Genomic DNA, 26,497 nt, shown 5'->3' with positions numbered 1-26,497 from the left:
TTTGTATATATGTATAGCGAAATAGGCAGCTTTCAATTGTATATGTATAGCGAATTATACATATATATGTTTGTTATGGAGCGCAATTATGCAAACTTTGCTATAACATACAAATATAATTTTTTTGTTTGTTATATGTGAAAGTTGAACTATCAATATGGGCTTAGTCCTTAGTCTAGAGGAATTGACACAGACATACAACTATTATATATAATTGGTAATATATAGCCCAAATTAATTAGTAATTAATAGCCTAAAACAAAAGTAGCACGCATTAGCCTAAAAGAAATAAAACCAACTTTTTATAGTTTTAATCATGTGCAACCAACCCACATTAATTAAGAAGATGTGGGATTGTTTTTTCTTCCTTGTTTTTAACTCCTATAATTAAGGAAGTTAGCTTTTCAATTTCTTTAAATTCTCAAACTCAACTTTGTTTAACTGTCTATTTTTAAAAATATATTAACGCAATTTACAGAAACATAAAGATATATTTGATTGTAATTTTATGAATTTTTTTTTACCAATCAATAATACTTAGTTTATTAGAAAACTGATTGCCTACTTTTAAGAAGTGAAATATATATATATATATATATATTTATTTATTTATTTATTTATTAATTAACCCATTAAAAAAAGGTTATACCAACTTTTAAGGAATGAATTTTTGAAAATTCTTTAAATAACTTATTAAAAGATTGTGACTACTTTTAAGGTGAGAAAATGTATTATATGCTCCAACGTGCATTAATTATCACATAAACGATAATAATTAATCATAGAATATTAAATGACATTTTATTAGAAACTGTAATAATACATATGCATAAATTATACAATAATTAAAGTTGCGATTACATAATGTATACATAAAAAAATATGTATTCACAAAAATTTATTCATAAAAATAGACGTGTAAATTTTATTGATGTATACAGTAATTGTAGCATGTATACATAAACTTTATATTGTATACATAAGAATATTACCATCAATTATACGTATTACTATAATGAATACAAGAATGAGATTAATATGATACATATATAAATTTTATTCATTAATTGTACATGTGATTTTGTTTATGTATACGGTAACTGCACTATGTATACATTAGTTCGTATTCATCGTGTATTCAGTGATTTGTATTCACATATAAACTTGTATACTTTAATTTAAATTGAGATTGGAATTCATTGGTATACATTGGGTTGTATTCATCAAAATCAACATTCTGATTTTTTACGAAGATCTAACGAGAATCTTTCTTACCCATGAAATTGAGAACAAAAATTTCAAAAAACTATTACCTGGATTTTCGCCAAAAAAAGTTATAAAAACTTTAGTTCCACAAATCACGAAATTTCAAAATTAATGGGGCAAGAAATGCCACATAATTATATATTACAAGAAATTATTGGAAGGATCAATAGATAAACATACAGTTATATCTTATTTGCATAGACAGAGTAAATTAAGGAGAATAAGAGAAAATTTAGAAGAGAAGCAAATATACATATGAAAAGGATTTTAGAAAGAAAACAAAAGAAGGTTGAATAACCTAAATTTTCGCAAAAACTTCAATTCTACAAATCATGAAATTCACAATTAATTGGACAAGAATAAGATTATATATAAAGATGATTTTTAGAAGTATCCAAGAAAAAACATATTGTTATATTTGATTTTCATAAACAGATTGAATTAAGGAGAAGAATTCTATTTTAAAACTGTTGACAAAATAATAATAAAAAAAAGAGATAAAATTGGGATAATAAAACAATAAAAAAAAAATTCAAGAAAAAAAAAAGCAGCAATTAAACGTGTGTTTGAGAAAAATAAGGAGGACAAAAATACATTTTTAAAAAAGAAAAGAAAAATAACAATTCAATGCCAAATAAATAAAATAAAGTTTTTTTCTTGCTAAAAAATTAAAAGTGGGCTATTTATTGCTAATTTAGTCTATAGGGTGTCATGCTGTGCCATTTTGTCCTTAGTCTATGGGGATGGTCCAACCCAACCCGTTATTGGGATAGGGTTGAGATAAGAATTTCAAACCCATTCAAAATCAGGACTTATAAGTCCGGCCCAAATAAGTCCTCGATCCTTGAGGCTTGACCGAGGTCGACCCATTGCCCAAAACTATTTATTTAAGGGCAACTTATAGAAATTCCTCTAGTTTAAGAGTTAATTACTTAGATACACACTAATTTACAATATTACAAATCTTACCTGGTTTTGGTGTGTTCAAATGTGTTCAGATATATGTATCTCGAGATACATGAACTCAAAATTAGATGTAATTTATTCTAGATGCACTGTATACAAGTGAATATACATGTATCTAGGATAGATAGACAAATCTCCCTCGCCCGCTCACCTCCTTCCCATCTCGCTTGCCCCCTCGCCTCCCTCCCATATTGTTCACTACTCTTTTATCTTGCTCGCGTATATGATATTCTAGATACATGTGAACCACACTAGACAAATGTATCTAATGTGTATCTAGTGTGATTCACATGTTTGAGATACATAGACAAATGTCGCTTGCCTCCCTTTTGTTCTCTCTTGCCTCTCTCCCTATTTCAATGTACATATCTGGTAGCAAAAAACATGTATCTACGTGCATCTGACTTGAAATCTAATTTGAAATTATTAATTAGCTAGTGAGATAAAATGTAATTATTTCAAACTATAGAGAGAATTAGTAAATATGGTCGGAGTGGTTGTGTAATTAGGCAGTTTCTCCTTTATTTAATTTGAATTAAAATAACTAAAGTTGTAAGGCTTAATTGTTCTTTAATTTACAAATTTATTTTTTCAAAATTCTTTTATTTATTTATTCGTCAAAAAGATTATTATCTTTTCTTTTATATTTTTACTAGAATTATTGAAACGACATCACTGTATGCCACATTTAATTTGAAAATCGTTTCATTTTCTTGATGTTATGTATTTAGATATGAGATTGTAATTGAAAGCACCACTAATCATATGTATAATGTATGTTATGATTGTAATTATTATGTATTATAAGAGAAAAGACATAAAGTCACCATTGAAGTGGTTCTGAATTTTCAAAAAAATATCTTAACTTTGCAACCGTCCTATTACCCCACTAAACAATTTTGAACGGATATTATTATATTATTTTTCGATCAACCCCAAATTTTAAGAAGCAAGTGTGTTCACATACCAATCATTACATGACACGTGTTAATTTAATTAAAAATGTAAAAAAAAATTCATTTTAAGTTTTTTCTTTATTTCTCTCTCTTACTTTTTGACTTATTTTGATTTTGATTTCATCTTAAATTCTACTTCATCTTCCCCCCCCCCCCCCCCCCCCNTTATTATATTATTTTTCGATCAACCCCAAATTGTAAGAAGCAAGTGTATTCACACACCAATCATTACATGACACGTGTTAATTTAATTAAAAATGTAAAAACAAATTCATTTTAAGTTTTTTCTTTATTGCACTCTCTTACTTTTTGACTTATTTTGATTTTGATTTCATCTTAAATTCTATTTCATCTTCCNCCCCCCCCCCCCCCCCTCCTCCAACTTTCAAGTGATCCATCCCTCCATTTTCTTTCTTTTTCTTCACCTCCCACGCTCACCCCACCCCCCACATCAAGTTGAACCCCTCTCCCATTTTTTTTCTTTTCTTTTTCTTCTTCTTCTCCGGTCATATTCTTTATTTCAGTGATTTTTGTATATAAAAAAAATTTCATACTGTTTTCTAGACTTTATTGAATTATTGATAACAAAACTAATTATTTTTCTAAGAAAAATTTAAAATTTTGAAGGTATCATCAATTACTCCTTTTCATATAACTTTAAAATTAGAAATGATAATTTTAAAAGAATCAACAAATTCCCCGAAAATTGAAAGAATTTAATTGAAATCGGATTAAGAAACTATATGATTCTTCCTAATCATCTTAAAATCTAATGGGTTTATCAAGTTGTTCGAAATGTAAGAAAATATTTAGATAAAGTTTTAAAATTAAAGAGTAAAACTAATAGTAATAAAAAAGGAAGGTGTAATTGTGGTAAAAATGGTGACATTGAAAGTGAGAAGCTTCAATGGAGATGACAATCAATTTTTGAAGAACAAAGAAGAAAGAAAGAGAAAAAATAAAAAGGAAAAAAGTTAAAAATGATAAGAAAAATAAGAAAATATACTTTATAATAAAATACTTATAAAAATAAAATTATATCAGTTATTTTAGGTTGCTCACTCTCTTTGAGAGAGTGAACACACTCTCTATGTTAGGTGGACAAAAAATGATGTAATAATATTAGTTTAAGATTGTTTAGTGGGTAATAGGACGCCCGCATAGTTAAGATGTCTTTTTAAAAATTCGGGACAAGTTTAAGTGTCACTTTATGCCTTTTCTCATATTTTCATATAATTTTGTTTGACGTGTTAAAAACTTAATATATTGACAAAGTTTATGTTTAAAAAGACAAAAATGGCTAGCCTACCCCAACTTGTGACCCTTCTAGGGTTGGGTTGAATTGACCATTTTCAGGCCCTTTCAAATGAAGGGTGGGCCCACACTAGTCCATCAAATTTCTTAGCCCGCTAGGCTTAGGTCGGGTGGGACTGGGCTGGCCATTTTGACAACTCTAATAAAACTCGTGAGTATCTTCTTTGATGGTCAAAATATCTAATTTTTGTACTTAAATATTTGATTTACTGTCTTTTTTTTATTCTTTTCCAATTTCGCACAAAAAGATCACGAATATTCCCCCCTCATTTTTTCTATTTAAGTAAATTTCCTCCCTCTTTTAGTTTCAACATCTAGGTTTTCTTATTTCACCGTGGCTCAGCGGCGCATCCTCTCCCCCTCATTTTTTTCTATGTAAGTAAATTTCCTTTCTCTTTTAGTTTCAACATTTAGGTTTTGTCATTTTACAGTGGCTAGGCGGCGCATCTTCTCTCGACCAAAGGATTGAGGCCTTTGCCTTCTCTTCCTCTCTAATCTCATTCATCTAGATTGCCATTTATTTTTACTTTATAAGATCTCTTTTGATTGTTTGATTATGGCTTCAAATTAGGTTCTGACGAGAATCATTGCTTTCTCTAAAAACATGTCTTGACTTTATTTTTCTTCATTCCGCTTTTAGTTCAACATCTAGGTTTTCTCATTTCACTGTGACTCAACAATACATCCTCTCTCGACAAAAGGCTTGAAACTGTAAGCTCTTTGCTTTCTCTTCGTCTCTAATCTCAGGGGCATGTCTTCTCTGGACTCAAAAGGCTTAAAATTGTAAGCCTTTTGCCTTCACTTCCCCTCTAGTCTCATTCATATAGCTTGTCATTCATTTTTAGTTTATAATAACGTACTCTTTCAGTTGTTCGATTATGATTACGAATTAAATCCTGATGAGAGTAAGTGTCTCTAAAATAAATAGGTCTTGAAATTGTAGTTATTGTAGGAGTAAAACTCTTTTAGCTAAATAAATTCATATGCTAGACCACATAAATATTAATGTATCATTAATTTTCTTAATCATAAATTAGTGTATATATATATATATATATATTGTGTATGTCTATGGTGACATAGTTTAAAACATTTTTTATAAATGACAAAAAAAAATACTTTATAATTTTATGATAGGTTCATCCTTTTTCTATTTTCTTGTGACAATGCAACCATGCCAAATGCTAAACATTTCCATAATTCATTAAAATCAACAAGTACTGCTCAATCACATGACATAGGGCCTTAACATCAGTACAACAATAAAAACAAGCATCAACTCAACTTTTTAGTTCAAATGCAACACTTAAATTCCACTATATTGACAAGTAGAATTAATTGGTATATGCCTATGTGTACTTTAATCTTCCTTTTTTCCCTTTAAAAATCAGGGGCGGGAAAAGGTGAATGGATATAAGATGGAGATTTGAACTCTTACCAACAAGGAAAAAATTCATGTAGCAATTATTTGTGCTACTAAGATTCTCCTACTTTACTTTACTCAATCATGAGAACCTTAATATATATTTTCTCTTGTGATTGAGTAATTTATTTTCTAATTAAAGACTTGGAAAAGATTATCTTTAAGCTCAAATACGATGTCAACAACTTATCTTTATGGAATTGTATCATTGTGAACTACAATGAATATGACACGAAGCATATGCTAGCTTGAAATAGGGGAACCATTTTCTTACTTTGTGTCAAATTTATTTTTATTATGCATCTACAAAGTTATCATGTTTGTCTTATTCATTTTCTTTACTTTATCCATTACTATTCTGCTAATTTCTTTTTAAGGATTTTTTTTACTTATAATAGTTGGTTGATTTGATATGAGCAGGAAGAATAAACACTGCATATGAGAATGAGTTATGATTTCTCCACTGGATCATCTTCTCATAGTAAGTCTTCTCACTTCATCCACAATTTCTTCTTTAGATTTGAAGAGATTAGTTTTATTTATGTGCTACTTTAATTTTTTTTCATTTCTCACACACCTCTATCCTAAAAGTATGAACAGTCTTATCAGAATTCTAACTCTACCACTAATTTAATTAGTTGTGCTCCCTAAGAACAATTTTTCTCAATAATATATTTTATTTACATAGAAATTATGAGAAATATAAACTAATAGAAACTGAAAAGATTTTTGACAACAAAATAAACTTATAAATTATTAACTTAGTCAATATTAATTTAACGAGTCCGCAGTGCAGTCAGAAGGATAAGAAAATGTTGCCAAAATTTCAAAATGGCAAACAAATTTTGGGATGAAATCAAGGGGCCAAAGGTGCACGAACCCTTGCATCTTGCTCTTTGTCCCTTAACAGAGAGTCGAGAGTCAAAAGGGCAAAACATTTTGCTAAATTTCTTAATAACAAACCAATTTGGGATGAAACCAAAGGGGCAAAGGCACTTGGGCCCTTGCGCCTTGCCCTTTGCTCCTTAACGGACATCATAAAAAAATGTTAAAGACAAGACACACGGCCCCACACACCTTATAAGGTGCAAGGACCATGTGTCTTACTTCATTTGTGGCCTTTTCCCCTTTTCTCCATTCTCTGACCCTAGCTCCCCCCCCCCCCCCCCCACTTTATTTCTCCCCCACCCCCTTTCCTCTCCTTTCATAGAGATATTATATGACTTCGAAGCCAAAATGGTAAGAAAAAGTTGTTAAAATTTCAAAACGGTAAATAAATTTTAGAATGAAACCAAATGAGCAAAGGCGCACGAACCCTTGCGCCTTGCCCTTTGTCACTAAAGGAAAGGTGCATGGGCCCCATGACTTACAAGATGCAGGAGCTCGTGCGCCTTACTGCATTTGTTGAAAAAGTAATTAATACTTACTAGTCTAAATTTACATTTTTTCCCTGGATTTGTTCGTTATTTTCTGGCTTAAGTTCCACTGCATAAGAAGATTACAAAGAAAGATGAGCCCCATTTTCTTTGTCCTTCTGCAGGTCAGACCACTCCATCCTTAAATTTCCATCATGAATAAGCTTCAATAAGAATCCAATTTTAATAGCTACTGAAAGCATCAATCAGTAGTGCCCTACTGCAAGTAGCACAACCTTGTCTTTTATTTTATTTTAGCACCAACAACTCTTGAAGTCATCTTTTTCCCAACAAAGATGTATATGGAAACTAGAATAAAATTATCTCTTTAATTTCATTTTATTTTTTATACACATCTTTGTTGGAAAAAATGCCTTCTAGAGTTGTTTGTGCTAAGAAAGTTAAAGACTAGGTTGTGTTGCTTACCCGTAGGCCACTGATTGATGCTTTCAATAGCGATTAACATTAACTTCTGATTAGAGCTTATTCATGATGAAATTAATTTACATATGGGCTGGTCTATATTGCAGAATGATAAAGAAAGCGGGGTTCATCTTTCTTCGTACGCGGCGAAGTCAAAGCCAAAAAATAATGAACAAATTCAAAGAAAAAACATAAATTTAGATAAGTAAGTATTGATTTCACATAATACTCGACCAATTTTTGCACTTTATTATTACTTGAAAATTAGATAGCATGATAATGATTGAGTCACGATATGCTATTTGAAATAAAAATTAAAACAAGAACCTATTTAAATTTCTGAAATTGAATAAAAATATCCTCATTTAATAATTTGATCTAAAAATATCATAGTCGTTGGCATATTTGCATGAGTTTATATAGTTGTCTGTGTTTAAAAGCAATGGTTGATATCGTTTCAATACATATTTGAAGCTGATTGGTCCACGTCATCACTTATGGCATGCTCAATTATTTAATTATAGTGTTAGAGTCCTAAAATAAAAGTGACATCTTTTCCATTGATTCTCACCTTCATAATGATTGGTCCACGTCATCAAATATGACTCCTCAACGAACCCCCACCCTTATATATATTGTTGTATGATATTTGAAGAGTCCATAATTGTGTCTGCAAAGAGAAGTAAGAGGAGAATTGTTAGCTAGTATTTGAAGAAAATTGATAAGTTGAAAATAGATTAGCGAGCAATGGCTGGTGGTGCATGGAAGCGAAGCGCATCCTTGATCGTCTTGTTCGGTAAGCTTTTTACTCTTTGTTTGCATGCACATCTTCAATTTCAATCTTTTACAATGAAAATTAAGTTAGAAGATTCACATATGTTAACTTTGTGATGTATATAGATTGTGGGAATTCTCGTGTTCGGCATGAGGTTGATTAGTCAATTTCGATATATGCATGCACATTGTTCAATTGAAAATTGCAAGTTGCAGAAGTAGCTGACAGTTTGGTTAGAATATTAATGCCTTTTAGTTTTAGATGTGTAGAGTAGAGTATAGTTAGTTTTGGTATGATATTTCCTAATCTGGTACCTGTCTAATTGTTCGGAAGGTAGTGGTTTGAATCGCTTAGACAGAAAAACGTTGATGATGATATAGTAGTGATTGATTGCTTAATTTGAAACGACATCCTAATATACATTTGTTGCAATAGAGCGTGAAGTTTGACACGTCTGTCTCATTTGCCTTCTTTTATGATATATCGTAAAATCTCTTTGAGATGAAATAATTCTATCCTCCCTAGCAAACACTTAAGTAAAGTAAACGTGAACGAGACTCCTAGATTTGAAGGAAAACTAAATTGAAGCAGCTATAAGAAGAAAATAATTGCTTTGTTTGGTCCTAAAATTCGAGTTTTGCCACTTGGAATGGGTAACGTGATAATCAGTACCATGATTTTGACCAAGATGAAGGAAACAGTTGGAGCTTACCTTGGAAAGAAAATCAATGATGCAGTTATCACTGTTTCCGGTAATGTTGAAAAGTTCCTTGTATATAAAGTTCTAATAATTGTATCATATGATTGCTGATATTGTTATGTGTTCTCCCCTTTAAATCATGCAGCTTACTCTAATGATGCCCAGAGGCAGGCCACCAAGGATGCAGGTGTAATCGCTGGACTAAATGTGGCAAGAATCATTAACGAACCGACTGCAACAACAATTGCCTATGGATTAGATAAGAAAGGTGGTGAAAAAAACATCATTGTCTTTGACCTTGGTGGTGGAACATTTGATGTTAGCATCCTCACCATTGATAATGGTGTTTTTGAAGTTCTTGCAATTAATGGAGACACTCACCTGGGAGGTTAGCACCCCTTTGTTAACTGCATCAATTGTTATATTTGTTTTTGTTAGTTTTCCCATATATTGATATAATACTAAAAATTTACACCAGTTCAAGTTTGATTTCTGATTTAGTTGATGAAAAGAAATGCTAGTTGTAAAAACAATTAGTTTCAAATCAGCCCTTTTCACAAGTCACACTACACATTGATAGTTTCTTCATTGCATGAGAGGATTTTGACTAGAGGATTATGGAGTACTTTATTAAACTAATTAAGAAAAAGCACGGAAAGGACATTAGCAAGGACAACAGAGCTTTTGGAGAGAAGCTGAGCGTGCCAAGAGATCTCTGAGCAGTCAACACCAAGTTAGGGTAGAGATTGAATCTCTGTTTGATGGTGTGGATTTCTCTGAATCACTTACTCGGGCACGTTTTGAGGAGCTAATCAATGATTTATTTAGAAAGACTATGGGGCCCGTTAAGAAGGCTATGGAGGACGCTGGGCTAAGGAAGAACCAGATTGATGAAATTGTTCTTGTTGGTAGAAGTACCAGGATTCCTAAAGTGCAATAACTTTTGAAGGTGAACGTAGTCTCACAAAGGACTGCAGATTGCTTGGAAAATTTGATTTAACTGGAGTAGCTCCAACTCCAAGGTACTTGTCTTCTCTACCTGGTTGAGAGTTCTGATCAGTTTCTTTTTGCCTGCTTGACTAAAATAATATTGACTTCTTGACTAAATTCTTTCATATTTCAACAGAGAAACTCCTTAGATTGAGGTGACATTTGCAGTTGATGCAAACTGTATTCTGAACGTCAAAGCTGAAGAGAAAGCCTTTGGAAAATCAGAGAAGATTACAATTACCAATGATAAAGGTCGCTTAAGTCAAGAAGAAATTGAACGTATGGTCAAGGATAAGAAAGTAAAATAAAGAATTGACTCTAGAAACTTCTTGGAGACATATGTATATAACAAGAAGAACCAAATAAATGACTAAGATAAGCTTGTAGACAAGCTAGACTCTGATGAGAAAGAGAAGATTGAAACGACGACAAAAGAAGCACTTGAATGGTTGGATGACAACCAGAGTACTGAGAAGGAAGATTATGATGAAAAGCTGAAAGAAGTGGAAGCTGTGTGCAACCCAATAATCAAAAGGTCTGGTGGAGCACCGGGAAGAGAATCAAGTGTTGATGACGATGATGACCATGATGAGTTGTAAATGATGGCTAGTTTATAGTTTACTTTTACAAGAGAGAGGATACACATGATTGTCATGTACATATATTTTCTATTAACAGTGACAATCAGAAATAGATTTAGAGTTGGTTATTCTAAATTGATCCATATAAGGACAGCAAAAGAATCAGTCTAGTTCCATTTGGAAAACATATATGATAGTAAACATTCATCAATATATATTGGAACCTTTTGTATTCTTTCAAATGTTAGTTTTAAAGTTATACTTTGAATCTAAGTACTATTAAACTATGATATATATTTTTTTGATTTCCCATCCGATGTCCGATACCCACATTAAACTATGATGTTAATTGGTGTAAATTCGTCCCAAGCTAAATCTTTAAGAAAGTTACAAATAAATCAACCATAATACGCGTGGGTCTCTTCTTCGATGGTCAACATATCTAAATTTTCGTAATTACATATTTGATTTATTGCCTTTTTTATTCTTTTCCAATTTCGAGACAAAAAATGCACGAAAATTCCACCTATACCCCCTTTTTTATTTTCAATTTCTATGTTTTCTCATTTCACTATAGTTCAGGATGTGCATTTTATTTCTACAAAAAGGTTTTAAATTGTAAGTTCTTTGCCTTCTCTTCCTCTCTAATCTCATTCATGTGGATTACCAATTATTTTTGGTAAATAAGATCTCTTTCAATTGTTCGATTATGGCTTCAATTAGGTCCTTATGAGAAACAGTGTTCTCTCAACAAAAAATAGGCCTTGACTTTATTTTTTTGCATCAATCATCTATACACCAATGCAATTGTTAATTTTCATATGCTCTCACTTATTAAATCAACCATAATACTTGTGGATCTTTTAAATGGTCAAAATATCCAATTTTTGCAATTACGTATTTGATTTATTGCCTTTTTTTTTTTATTTTTTTCCAATTTCACACAAAAAATAAGCACGAAAACTCCCCTCATATTTTCTATTGAAGTAAATTTCCTCCCTATTTTAGTTTCAACTTCTAGATTTTCTCATTTCAATGTGTCTCACAGGTGCATCTTCTCTCGACAAAAGGCATGAAATTGTACGCTCTTTATGCCTTCTCTTTCTCTCTAATCTCATTCATCTGGACTGCCATTCATTTTTAGTTTATCAGATCTTTATTCAATTGTTTAATTAGGGCCTTGAATTAGTATACATTCATCAAAAAAGAACATGACAATTCTCCCTCATTTTTTCTTTCAAGTAAATTTCCTTCCTCTATTAATTTCAATTTCTAGATGTTCACATTTCACTGTAGCTAGTGGCACGTATTCTCTTGACTCAATTTATTTGTTTTCTTGAATAATTATATGTTGCAATTTAGTTTAAATTAACATAATACTCAACCTTTTTCTCACTTTATTAGTACTTGAAAGTTAGGTAGCTTGATAGTGAATGAGTAATTATATCGTAATTGTTTTTTTTTAAATGTTTCTAAATTATGTGAAATTGTAACGACCTGGTTCCATCATTATAGAAATGCCAATGAGAGAAAATTTGGAGCCAGAAAACTTTTTCATTGTATTTGGATTTTCCCAACCTTGTCCAGATTTGGATGAAATCGGAGTCTTTAAGGTGTAGGGAAATCTGGTAATAATCGGGTGATTTAATTATAATTTTATTTACATGAGTGATTAGATAACTCGTTAAGGAATTCGTACGACTTTACAGAATTGAATTCGGGTGAGTAGAACTTTCGGAATCGATCTTAGTGCGAAGGGTATTTTCGGAGCGTCGTTGGTTAGAGGTGTGTTGTGAAATGAGGATTTTGAAATTCTTTAAATAGCTCACTGGTTCTGTGCAAGCTGCTTTAGCCGGATTGGTGCCGCTTTGGCGAGGCCGCTATAGCGGGGTGAGGGCCGCTGTGGCGAGTTCGACACGACTTTAAGTCATAATTAAACCCCTAAACGACCTTATTTGGCACTCTTCGATTTTTAGAGCTAAGGAACGAACCCCAGACGACTCCTACTCGTTTTTCACTATTCTTGAGAATAAAGATAATTTTTTTACTCCCCAAATCCATTTTTCGATCCATCAAACGTAATAAAATGGATGAATATTGATGGGGGAGGGTTTTGTTATAGATTCTATGGTGAAAACAACCCTAATATGGATAATTGGGATCATGGGTTTGATCTAGGGTTCATAGAATTGTTAGTAATTCGGGTAATTAGTGATTGTTTATTGATTCCCATATTATATTGATTGTTTGTAGACCAAGAACAAGCGGAACGAATCCGGAAAGGGAAGGATCAAGTTTCTTAGGGTTTCAAGCTTTTTTCGAGGTAGGTGATGGTTGTGATTCTATGATTGTGTGATATATGTTTGTTCTTGCTTCATTATGATACATGTATGTATATGAATGTTGCATTATTGATCACACTTATTGTAAATGAGGTAGATGAATGATGGTTACCATGAAATCATGACTTAATTTTATGATCTTGAAGATATACTTGTGATTGTGATTGTGGTGTGTTGATTGGATTGGTTGCCACGTTCCGGCATAACTAACTTGGATCGGTTGCCACGTTTCGACATAATTATGGGATCGATTGTCATGTTTCGGCATAATCATTGGATCGGGTACCACGTTCCGGTATACTAACTATTTGGGTTTGAGTTCCATGAGAGGACCAATGATTTGATATAATTGTGTATTTTAAGAAATGTGAAGTTGTTCATTGTTAGTAAATGTTAATAATATTGTATATGTTCGTTATATGCATGTGATTATATTGTTGTGATGACTTGTGTATGTTGCACTTAGTGGGATAGTCGTTGATCCTACCAGTACACTGTGGTTGTGTACTAATACTGCATTTGTTCTTATTTTTGTTGAGTACATGACATCTTCAAGCGGCTACTGACAGACCTTACTTAGGAGATCAACGATCGTCGTTCGAATTCAAGGGTGAGCTAATTTTTTTAGGCTGCCATGGGTTCTCTTTCGTCTATGTCCACCATTTTCGAACTTAGACTTTGTTCTAGTTAGTTGATTAGTTCATTAGATTGGGGTTGCATCCCTTCTTGTTTAGACTTGGTTCACTGTTAGATGTTTTGGTACATTGACTTTTATGTTCTAGGTTATTACTTCCGCATTGTTAGTTTATTATTGTTAAACTTTTGGTAGAGTTTATGGGAACTCTATTTACTTCCTTAGCATTTAACTTGCTTTTGTAACTTAAGTGCCTTAGTTTTGGTTTAGTTGCTTGGTTTGAGTTGTAGTAGTGATTCTCCCACCGGAGGGTTAGTGTGGGTGTCAATCACGACGGTCTGGGTCGTGACAAAGTTGGAATCAAAGCCTAGGTTCATTGATATCTATGTACCAAAACGAGTCTAGTAAGACCTTTACTTTTCTTTGAGAGGCTATAGGACTTTAGGAAATCTCTCTATTTTCTCTTGTCTCCTTTCATGCTATGACTTGATTCCAATTGGTATCTGGCAATTCAGATTGGTATCTAACTTTCTTCACTCTTCTGTCTGCAGATGGTTAACACTAGATTCAACGGCGTCAGACCTGTATCTCCCGTCAATGCTCCAACTGAGAAATCTGCAGTGAGATGTCGAGGCAGGGGTAGAGGAAAAGCTAAGGGTAGAGGCCATGGAAGAGTAGCGCTTGTTGGGAATGGAGCTCCTGTTGAGAATGCTCATGTGAATGAGAACCATCATGCGCATCATGAAGAGATTGAAGGGGAGAATGTTGATTTTGAGAATGTTGAGGATGTGGGACAAGAGGAAGAGGTGCAGGTTGAGACTACCGATGTTCCCCCATAAACCAGTGTTAGCTCGACAGATCATGTCATTCTTGAAGGGGTTGTTTGGTCCTTGAGTGCTTTCTTCTGCTCAAGCAACTCAAGCTCCCACTAATCCTCATGTTGCTAGCACTGCGCCCAAGGTGGGTGGGATGGAGGTAATGATGTTTTCTTTCGTCCTTTGTTGGGTTCTGTTATGACTGGTAATGAGTATGAAATGTTGACTAAGTTTCTGAAGCTAAAGCCTCTTGTTTTTCTTGGTTTTGAGAATGAGGATGCTTATGAGTTCTTCTTAGATTGCTATGAGAGGCTTCATAAGTTGGAAATTGTCCATCAGCATGGGGTTGAGTTTGTATCCTTTCAACTTCAAGGTGAGGCTAAACAGTGGTTGAGAGCTTACATGGAATATAAATCTTCAACTTTACCTCCACTTACTTGGACCCAATTCCATGCTTTGTTTCTAGAAAAGTATGTGCCTAGGACTTTGAGGGATCGTAAGAAGGATGAGTTCATGGCTTTAGAGCAAGGTGGTATGACTATGGCTGCTTATGAGGCCAAGTTCTATGCTCTGTCTAGATATGCTACTCAATTGGTAACGACTGATGAAAAGAGAATCTGGTTATTTATTAGGGGACTAAATTCTGAGTTACAAGTATTATCTGTTCATATGATTTCTGCAGAGAGGAGCTTTAATGAGGTAATGACTATGTTGAGAAAGTGGAGGGGGTGAGGCGAGATGGTCAAGCTAAGACATAGGCAAAAAAGGCCAAGAACTCGGGTAACTTTCAAGGTTCTTATTCCAATGGGTCTGGAAGGCCAATGCTTGCAGCCAAGCCAATTCAGTCTGTTATGCCCGCCTCTGCAGGTAGTTACTCGAAAACTCCATCTCATAATTTTCAGGATAGCATGGAGTTGTGCCTTCGACCGGAGGCAGACCATCTTTTGATCGTACTTGTTACAACTGTGCAGAACCTGGGCATATGAAGAGATATTATCCCCACCCACATGTGTTTAAGTCCGTACAACAGCAGACTAGAGTAGTGGTACCCACGGAAAATGGTAATAATGGTCGAGGGCATTCATAAGGTGGGCAAGGAGGTAATCAGCAAGGCCGTGAAGGTAGATGAAATTGTAACAGAGGTAAGGATAATGCGTAACCAGGCAGGGATGTGGCTCGTCAAGAATGAGGCAGAGGCGTCTGACGCAGTGATCACATGTATTATTCTTCTCTATGACCGAATGGTTAATATGTTATTTGATCCGGGTTCTACTTATTCTTATGTATCTGTGCGATTTGCCTCAGAGTTTGATATGATTTGTGATGTACTTGATGCTCATATCCATGTTTCTACCCAGTTGGAGAGTCAGTCATAGTTACACATGCTTATCGTGCTTGTCATATTTTTTTTATGGGTTTTCAGACTTGGGCTGATTTGGTGATTTTGAATATGACTGACTTTGATATAATCTTAGGCATGACTTGGTTCTCCCAATATTATGTTGTGTTGAATTGTAGTACTAAGTCCGTAACTTTAAAAATTCTGGAAAAGGAAGAATTAGAGTGGGAAGGAATGTACAAGCCTAAGTGAACTAAGATCATATCCTCAATTCGGGCTAAGAAATTGATAGGGTAGGGTTGTTTGGCTTATTTGGCTCATATTAGGGATGTTGAGATTGAGGCTCCATCCATTGGGTCTATTCCTGTAGTATCAGAATTTAGAGAAGTGTTTCCTAATGACTTGCCTGGTATGCCTCCGGATAGAGATATAGATTTCTGCATTGATTTAGAGCCTGGTATGCTCCCCATTTCTATTCATCCATATCGTATGGCTCCAACGGAATTAAGAGAGCTTAAGGCTCAAATCAAAGAGCTTCTTGATAAGAGATTTATTCGACCTAGTTCTTCCCCATGGGGTGCCCCAGTTTTGTTTGTTAAGAAAAATGATGGTAGTATGAGAATGTGTATAGATTACCAGCAATTGAATATGGTCACTATTCGAAACAAGTATCCTTTGCCTCGAATAGATGATCTTTTTGACCAATTGTAAGGGGCGTCAGTTTTCTCTAAGATTGATCTAAGGTCTGGCTACCATCAGTTGAAAATTAGTCATGAGGATGTGCCCAAGACGACATTTAGAACTCGCTCTGAACACTATGAGTTTTTAGTTATATCTTTTGGTTTGACCAATGCACCTGCAGCTTTTATGAGTTTGATGAATGAGGTGTGCAAACCATTCCTTCATTCGTTTGTTATAGTCTTTATTAATAATATTTTGGTCTATTCGAAAAGTGAGAAAGAGCATGCCGACCATCTTCGTATGGTTTTGGGGGTTCTTGGAAAACAAAAGTTGTATGCTAAACTTTCTAAGTGTGAATTTTGGTTGACTTCAGTTGCATTTTTGGGGCATGTAGTTTCGAAAGAAGGGGTAATGGTAGATCCTCAAAAGATTAGGGTGGTTAAGAATTGGGTTTGACCAAGTTCTGTGACGGAAGTTACAAGTTTTGTGGGGCTCACTAGCTATTATCATCGATTTGTGAATAACTTTGCTTCTATTGCCACTCACTTGACTAACTTGACCAAAAATAAGATACCATTTGAATGGACTGAAAAATGTGAGGAGAGCTTTCAAAAGCTCAAGACTCTTTTGACTACCGCACCTATTCTAGCATTACCGATAGAAGGTAAATATTTTATTATTTATTGTGATGCTTCACATTCTGGTTTGAGTGTTGTGTTAATGCATGATAAAATGTTATAGCCTATGCATCGCGCCAATTGAAGGTGCATGAAAGAAATTATCCATCGCATGATTTGGAGTTGGCAACGGTAGTATTTGCTTTTAAGATCTGACGACATTACCTATATGGTGTTAAATGTGAGGTATTTACTGATCATCGTTGTTTACAACCTGTGTTCACTCAAAAGGATCTGAATTTGAGGTAGTGAATGTGGATGGAGTTACTTAAAGATTATGATGTCACCATTTAATACCATCCGGGTAAGGCTAATGTAGTGGCAGATGCTTTGAGTCGAAAGACGGTGAGTATGAGTAGTTTAGCTTGCATAAGTGTAACGAAGTGACCTTTGGCTAAGGAAATTCAGACCTTAGAGTCCAAGTTCATGCAGTTGGGCATCTCAGAAAGAGGTGGGGTGTTAGCTAGTATTGAAGTAAGGGCCACATTCATTAAGGAGATCAAGGACAAACAATTTGAGGATGAGAATTTGGAGGAGCTTAGGAAAAAGACTGTGAATGGTAAGGCACAAGAAACCACCCTTGATGCGGATAGTGTGCTTAATTTAAAAAGGAGAATATGTGTTCCTAGAGTAGATGACTTGATTGAGAAATTATTGGCAGAGTCTCATGGTTTGCGATATTCTATTCATCCTGGTGTGACCAAGATGTATCGAGATTTGAAGCGAATTTATTGGTGGCCGGGCATGAAGAATGATATAACGGAGTTTGTGGCGAAGTATCCAAATTGTCAACAAGTGAAGTATAAACATCAAAGGCCTGCAGGTTTGCTTCAAAGAATGTCAATTCCGGAATGAAAGTGGGAAATGATAGCCATGGATTTTGTGGTTGGTCTTCCCAAGAATTTGGGAAAGTTTGATTCTATTTGGGTAGTGGTTGATAGATTGACTAAGTCAGCCCATTTTATTTCGGTAAGAACATATTATAATATTGAAAAATTGGCTAAAGTTTATGTGAAAGAGATATTGAGGTTGCATGGGGTGCCCCTGTCTATCATCTCAAACCTTGGTACCCAATTCACATCCAAGTTTTGGACGAAATTGCATGATGAATTGGGCACACAACTCACTTTTAGAACAACCTTCCATCCACAGATAGATGGACAGTCAGAGAGGACTATCCAAGTGTTAGAAAACATGTTGAGGGCATGTGTGATTGATTTTAAAGGGCATTGGGATAAACACATACCTTTGTGTGAGTTCTCCTGTAATAATAATTATCACTCCAGTATTGATATGACACTATTTAAGGCTTTATATGAAAAAGGAAGTAGATCACCCATAAGATGGTTTGAGGCTGGAGATGTAAAACCATTAGGGGTTAATTTAGTAAAGGATGATCAAGATAAGGTGAAGAGTATTCAAGCTAAGCTTCTAGCATCCCAGAATATACTGAAGAAGTATGCAGATCTTAAGCTAAGAGACATGGTGTTTTAAACCGGTGAAAATGTTCTTCTTAACGTATCACCTATAAAAGGGGTGATGAGATTTGGTAAGAAAGGTAAGTTAAGTCCTAGATACATTGGTCCATTCGAGATTCTTGAATATGTAGGACCGATATCATATAGATTGGCTTTACCTCCAAATCTATCGGGTGTTCATCCGGTATTTCATGTGTCCATGTTGAAGAGGTGTCATGGTGACGGGAATTACATCATTAAGTGGGACCCAATTGTGTTAGACAAAAACCTCCAATATGAGGAGGATCCGATTGCAATTCTTGATCATGATGTGCGCAAGTTGAGGACCAAGGAGATTAAGTCCGTGAAAGTTCAATGAAAGCATCGTCCAGTTGAGGAAGCTACTTGGGAGATCGAAAGGGATATGCGAGACAAGTATCCCCAATTGTTGTTGATTCAGGTACTACTTCATTCTTTCCTTTGCCTATTTCTCCTAAGTATTGTCACTCGGGAAAGAGTGATGGGTAAATCGATATCTATTGTAACGACATGGTTCCGTTGTTATAGAAATACCAACAGGGAAAAATTTGGGGCCGAAAAACTTTTTTGTAGTATTTTGATTTTCCCAACCTTTTCTAAATTTAGATGAAATCAGAGTTTTTAAGGTGTAGGGAAATCTGGTAACAATTGGGTGATTTATTTATAATTATGGTTACATGAGTGGTTAGATAACTCGTTAAGGAATCCGTACGACTTTACAGAATTGAATTCGGGCGAGTAAAACTCCCGAAATCGATCTTAGCGTAAAGGGTATTTTCTGAGAATCGTTGGTTAGAGGTGTGTTGTGAAATGGGGATTTTGGAATTCTTTAAATAGCTCACTGGTTCCGTGCAAGCCGTTTTAGCCGGATTGGTGTCGCTTTAGCGGGGCCGCTGCAGCGGGGTGAGGGCCGCTGTGACGGGTCCGATGCGACTTAAAGTCGTAAGTAAACCCCTAAATGACCTTATTTGCCACTTTTCGATTTTTAGAGCTAAGGAACGAACCCCAGGCAACTCCTACTTATTTTTCATCATTCTTAAGGCTAAAGGTAAGCTTTTCACTCCCCGAATCTATTTTTCGATTCGTAAAATGTAATAGAATGGGTGAATATTGATGGGGAGGGTTTTGTTATAGATTCTATGGTGGAAACAACCCTAATTTAGATAATTGGGATCATGAGTTTGATCTAGGGTTCATAGAATTGTTAGTAATTCATGTAATTAGTGATTGTTTATTGATTCCCGTATTATATTGATTGTTTGTAGACCAAGAACAAGCTGAACGAATCCGGAAAGAGAAAGATCAAGTTGCTTAGGGTTTCAAGCTTTTTTTTGAGGAGGTGATGGTTGTGATTTTATGATTATGTGATGTATATTTGTTTTTGCTTCATTATGATACATGTATGTATATGAATGTTGCATTATTGATCACACTTATTGTAAATGAGATAGATGAATGATAGTTACCACGAAATCATGACTTAATTGTATGATCTTGAGGATATACTTGTGATTGTGATTGTGGTATGTTGAATGGATCGGTTGCCACGTTCCAGCATAACTAACTTGGAACGGTTGCCACGTTCCAACATAATTATGGGATCGATTGCCACGTTCTGGCATAATCATTGGATTGGGTACCATGTTCCGATGTGCTAATTGTTTGGGTTTGGGTTCCATGAGAGGACCAATGATTTGATATAATTGTGTATTTTGAGAAATGTGAAGTTGTTCGTTATTAGTAAATGTTGATAATATTCTATATGTTCGTTATATGCATGTGATTATATTGTTGTGATGACTTATGTATGCTGCACTTAGTTGGATAGCCGTGTGATTCTACCAGTACACTGTGGTTGTGTACTGATACTGCACTTGCTCTTATTTTTGTTGAGTACAGGGCATCTTTAAGCGGCTACTGACAGACCTCACTTAGGAGATCAGTGATCATTGTTCGAATTCAAGGGTGAGCCAATTCTTCCGGGTTGCCATGGGTTCTCTTTCATTTATGTCCACCATTTCCAGAGTTAGACTTTGTTCTAGTTAGTTGATTAGTTCTTTAGATTGGGGTTGCATCCCTTCCTTTTTTGACTTTCAGGTTCTAGGCAGGGCCGTCTTAACCACTAGGCCAGAAAAGCCATCGCTTGGGGCTCCATATTTTTAGGGGCCCCCAATTATTTTTAAATACTAATATATATTATTTAAAAAAAATAAAAATAATAATAAAAAAAATATATATATATATATATGTACTTTAAAAATGTTTTAAAAAAACATGTAAGAAGTATATAAAAAAAACAAACAAAATGACCGATAGTTTTCCCACTTTTTAAAGGGAATGAAACATTTTTTGGGAATAATTTCCTTAAGAGGGAAATTGTGTTTCCTTATTTATTTCCTTAAAATTTGACTCTGTGCAACAAGCAATCATTATAGGGAAAATTGTATGAAATAGCAAACTATTAATTCAAATTAAATGTTATAGCCATAATTTATTTTAATTGTAATTCGCAGCAAACATCCCCTTTTTTGCCATCTGATTCGGTATACAATTAACCATTTTCAGTATACAATTAACCATTTTATACATTATTGTATAAAAGTATAAAATGCGTTTGTGTTTGTATAAAGCGAGAGAAAAGTGTATATACAAATACAAATACATATATTTTCGTCTTATACACTTATAATTATACAAATGCAAATCTCATTCTACAAATTACAATGTATAAATGAATTTATACAAAACTGAACAATTTGTATAAAAGTGGATGTTTGTAGCGAATTATACAAATCAAAAGTTACATAGCAAACATAAAATTTGTTATAGAGCGCAATTATGCAAACTATAGATATAACATACAAATATGATTTTTATGTTTGCTATATGTGAAAGTTGCTCATTATTATATTGAAGGAACGCAACACGATTTAGATATTGTTTTATCAACTTATCAAATTCGTGAGCCATGTTTTATTATTCTAACTTTATTTAATAGTTTTTCTTGAAAATTTGTTATTCTTGATATTCCTAGTTCATAAGTATATATATATATATACATTCTTGTTTTAGTTATTATTAAAGTTATTTCTTGAACCCAGAGTAGAAGCAAAAAGAAAGCGGAGTTGAAGGGCACAAAGATAACATCTTCATGCCTGCAAGGAGGCGGAAGGAGCAAGGAAGAAGGGAGAAGTGAAAATGGAAGTTGAAAGAACATTTTTGGAAACCCTGCTAAAGGGGACTTTTATTAAAAATGCCTGGTCTGGCCACTTTTGGGCCTACCAGGAACCATTTTGTTTATGTAAATATTGGCCCTTTTGGGTTGTTTAATAAAGGGACCCTGAGTCCAAATTTAATTTTTTTTTAAAAAAACTATTTCAATTTAAATATGTCAACTAGAAAATATGATTCCGATTTTACAATAAAGAGAAAAGAAGAGAACTTGAAGAATTAAATAAATTCCAAAAAGGAGCCCTTGATTGACTTTTAACAAATAATAAAAATTTTGAATAAAAAATTATTGCTTAAAGAATAATTTTTCTCAGCCGAAAGAGGCTTTAAAACTAAAATTGATAAAATCTTATCTAAGATCAACAATGTCTCAAGAGATATTGAATTGATTAACTATTTTATCAATTGAAAAGGAATTACTAAAAAAAATCAATAATAAAATAGTAATTAATGACTTCGCATAAAAAAAATGCTAGAAAAGTATATTTTAAATAAAAGTATATATAATAATATTTTTAAAAAAAAAATTATATTTGGGCCCATCTTTAAGGTTTTGCTTTAAGCCCCTAATCTTGTTGAGGCAACCCTGGTTCTAGGTTATTACTTCTGCATTGTTAGTTTATTATTGTTAGACTTTTGCTAGAGTTTATGAGAACTCCATTTACTTCCTTAGCATTTAACTTCCTTCTGTAACTTAAATGCCTTAATTTTGGTTTAGTTGCTTGGTTTGAGTTGTAGTAGTGGTTCTCCCACCGAAGGGTTAGTGTGGGTGTCAATCACAACAGTCTGGGTCGTGACAGAAATGGAACAAAAATATCTTCATTTAATAATTTGATAAAAAATATTTGAAAGCAACGGTTTATATCTTCCCAACAGATATTTGAAGCTGATTGGTCCATGTCATCACTTATGACATGCTCGATTATTTAATGACACTGTGAGAGTGCTAAAATAAACGTGAGATCTTTTCATTATGTCTCACCTTCATTTAATATGTCCACATCACCAAATATGGCATCATTGTCCGTTATATGTACATGATGTATATGATATTTGAAAAGCCCATGATTGTGTTTGCAAAGAGTGAAGTAAGAGGAAAATTGTTAGCTAGTATTTGAAGAAATTTGGTATGTTGAAACTTGTTATAGATTGGCAAGCAATGGCTGGTGGTGTGTGAAAGCGAAGCACATTCTTGATCGTCTTGTTCGGTTAGCAAGAAATTTGCCAAAAGGATAAGTAAATGTTGTCAAAATTTCCAAATGGTAACTAATTTTGGGATGAAACCAAAGGAGCAAAGGCGCGCACAAACCTTTGCGCCTTACCCTTTGTCACTAAAGGAAAGGCGCATGGACCCCATGCCTTACAAGATGCTAGAGCTTGTGCACCTTACTGCATTTGTTGAAAAAAATAATTAATACTTACTAGTCTAAATTTATGTTTTTTACTCTGGATTTGTCCGTCATTTTCTAGCTTAGGCTCCGCTGCATAAGAAGATTACAAATAAAGATGAGCCCATTTTCTTTGTCATTCTGCAGGCCAGACCACTCAATCCTTACATTTCCATCATGAATAAGTTTCAATAAGAATCCAATATTGATGGCATAGTGCTCTACTACAAGTAGTTTAACCTGGCCTTTTACTTTCTTAGCACTAGCAACTCTAGAAGCCATTTTTCTCTAACAAAGATGCATATGAAAACTAGAGTTCTTTAGTTTCATTTTATTTTTAATATACATCTTTGTTGGTAAAAAAAAGTCTTTTAGAGTTGTTTGTGCTAAGAAAGTTAAAGACTAGGTTCTGCTGCTTATAGTAGGGAACTGATTAATGCTTTCAATAGCGAATCACATTGTCTTCTTGTTAGAGCTTGTTCATGATGAAAATTTACAAATGGACTGGTCTGACCTTTAGAATGATAAACAAAATAGAGTTATCTTTAATTCTTCGTATGCAACGAAGTATAAGCCAAAAAATAACGAATAAATTCAAAGAATAAACATAAATTAGACCAGTAAATATTATTTTTTTCAAAAATAGAGTAAGGTGCACGACCCCTGTGCCTGGTAAGGCATATAGGCCATGTGCCTTTCCTTTAACGTTTGTTTCACGTCCGTTAAGAGACAATATGCAAGAATGCGCTTTTCTTTACCGTAATTCACAACACTAGGCTTGTCATTCATACTATTTCTAGAAAGTCTGATTATTTATTTGTTTTCTCGAATTACTATATGTTGTGATTTAGTTTAAATTCACATAATGCTTAACATTTTTTTGCAGTTTATTATTACTTGAAAATTAGGTAGCTTGATAGTGAATGAGTAATTATATCTTATTCGGATTTGTTTTTAATAATTTTAAAAAAAATTGTATGAAGTTGAACAAAAATATCTTTATTTAATAATTTAATTGAAAAATATTTGAATGTAACTATTTATATCTTCCCAAATCCCAACACATATCTGAAGCTGATTGGTCCACACCATCACTTATGACATGCTCTGGTCCACGTCATCACTTATGACATGTTCGATTATTTAATTACAGTGTGAGAGTCCTAAAATAAAAGTGACATCTTTTCATTGATTCTCACCTTCATCTGATTGGTCCACGTCATCAAATATGACGCCTTAACGAACCCCTACTTTAGGATGTGCTCGGTATAGGCTATAGCCCTCACTCCCCCACTTTAAAAACTAAAGCATAAAAGTGATGTATTATTGATATCAACAATGCATTTAAGATTATAATTTGATTTATAAGATGATTCAATGGGAATTAATAAGATATGGAAGCATTTGATATTCTTTGAGGCATTGAAAATTGTACTAGCCAATAATAACAATAATGAGATGATTACATCGAGTACCTGTATAAGTTTGGTTGGAGAGAAATGTTACTAATTCTGAATTCCAGAAACAGGAGACTTGAGCTGGGAATATTCTGATTTTCACTATTGTTCAATACTAAGGCACATAGTTTTAATTAGCTGGTTGGTCTGGAAAAAATTCATTGTTTAGGATGTGCGCGCTATGAAAGGAAAAAATATACTAGTTTCTTAGGTGATCCGACTTCTTTATTTCTCCAGAAAAGGGGTATCAAGTAGCCATAGAATCATTCAAAATCTGAAGAGATCTGAACAAACCCAAGCTTCTCCTAAACCACATATTAGTTACACCTCTGTTCCCCAATATCGGTCGACATCTAAAAATATCATAACTCCAGACTAGGCTGAAATTTTTCCAGACCAACCAGCTAATCAAAACTATGGGCCTAAGTATTGAGCAATATGTGAAAACCAGAATATTCCCTAGCTCAAGTCTCAAGTTTCTGGAATTCAGAATTAGTAACATTTCTCTCCAACCAAACTTATACAGATACTCTATGTAATCATCTCATTATTGTTATTTCGCTAGTACAATTTTCACTCCCTTCAAGGAATATCAAATGCTTTCACACCTTATTAATTCCTATTGAATCATATTATAAATCAAATTATCGTCTTAAATTCATTGTTGATATCAACAATACATCACTTTTATGTTTTAGTTTTTAAAGTGGGGGAGGGCTATAGCCTTCAAATATATATTGTTGTATGATATTTGAAGAGTCCATAATTGTGTCTACAAAGAGAAGTAAAAGGAGAATTGTTAGCTAGTATTTGAAGAAAGTTTATTAGTTATAGATCGGGGAGCAATGGTTGGTGGTGCGTGGAAGCGAAGTGCATCCTTGATCGTCTTGTTCGGTAAGCTTTTTACTCCTTGTTTGTATGCACATCCTCAATTTCAATCTTTTACAATGAAAATTAGGTTAGAAGATTCACATATGTTAACTTTGTGATGTGTATAGATTGTAGGAATTCTCGTGTTCGGCATGAACATCTTTAAGGTTGATTAGTCAATTTCAATATATGCATGCACATTGTTCCATTGAAAATTGCAAGTTGCAGAAGTAGCTGATAGTTTGGTTAGAATATTAATGTCATTCCCTGACCCTAGCCTCCCCCTCCCTCTGTGGCGGAGCCATAAATTTCACGAAGGATGTCCAAGTGCTAAAGTGAACCTGCTCTTCTTAAAAAGTGAAAAAAAGAAATTTCACGAAGGGTGTCCAAGTGCTAAAGTGAACCTACTCTTCTTAAAAAGTGAAAAAAATTGCTACTATTGAGATTCGAACACATGAACACTTTAAGTTTGTGTGTCTTTACTCTTTCAAGGCACCCGAAACCACTACGATACATCATATTATTGTGTCAAGGGTGTCCAAAATATGTTATTTAGCGACTTTATTTATCATTTTACTTGTATATACGGTGTTCAATTGGACACCCTGACATAAGGGTGGCTACGCCACTGGCCTCTCCCCCCCCCCCACTTTATTTCTCCCCCACCCCCTCTCCTCTCCTTTCACAGAGCAATTATAAGAGTTCGAAGCCTAAAGGATAAGAAAATGTTGTCAAAATTTCAAAACGGTAAATAAATT

At 34.0% G+C, this 26,497-nt stretch overlaps 1 pseudogene; it reads left to right on the top strand.

Moving 5' to 3' along the window:
• Nucleotides 1-9,187: 9,187 nt before the first annotated feature.
• LOC125873598 (luminal-binding protein 5-like) lies at nt 9,188-10,827 on the top strand (annotated as a pseudogene).
• Nucleotides 10,828-26,497: the final 15,670 nt, after the last annotated feature.

This window comes from Solanum stenotomum, chromosome 8 (assembly GCF_019186545.1).
Source record: "Solanum stenotomum isolate F172 chromosome 8, ASM1918654v1, whole genome shotgun sequence".
NCBI lineage: Eukaryota > Viridiplantae > Streptophyta > Magnoliopsida > Solanales > Solanaceae > Solanum > Solanum stenotomum.
This window is presented reverse-complemented; position numbering and strand designations above follow the sequence as displayed.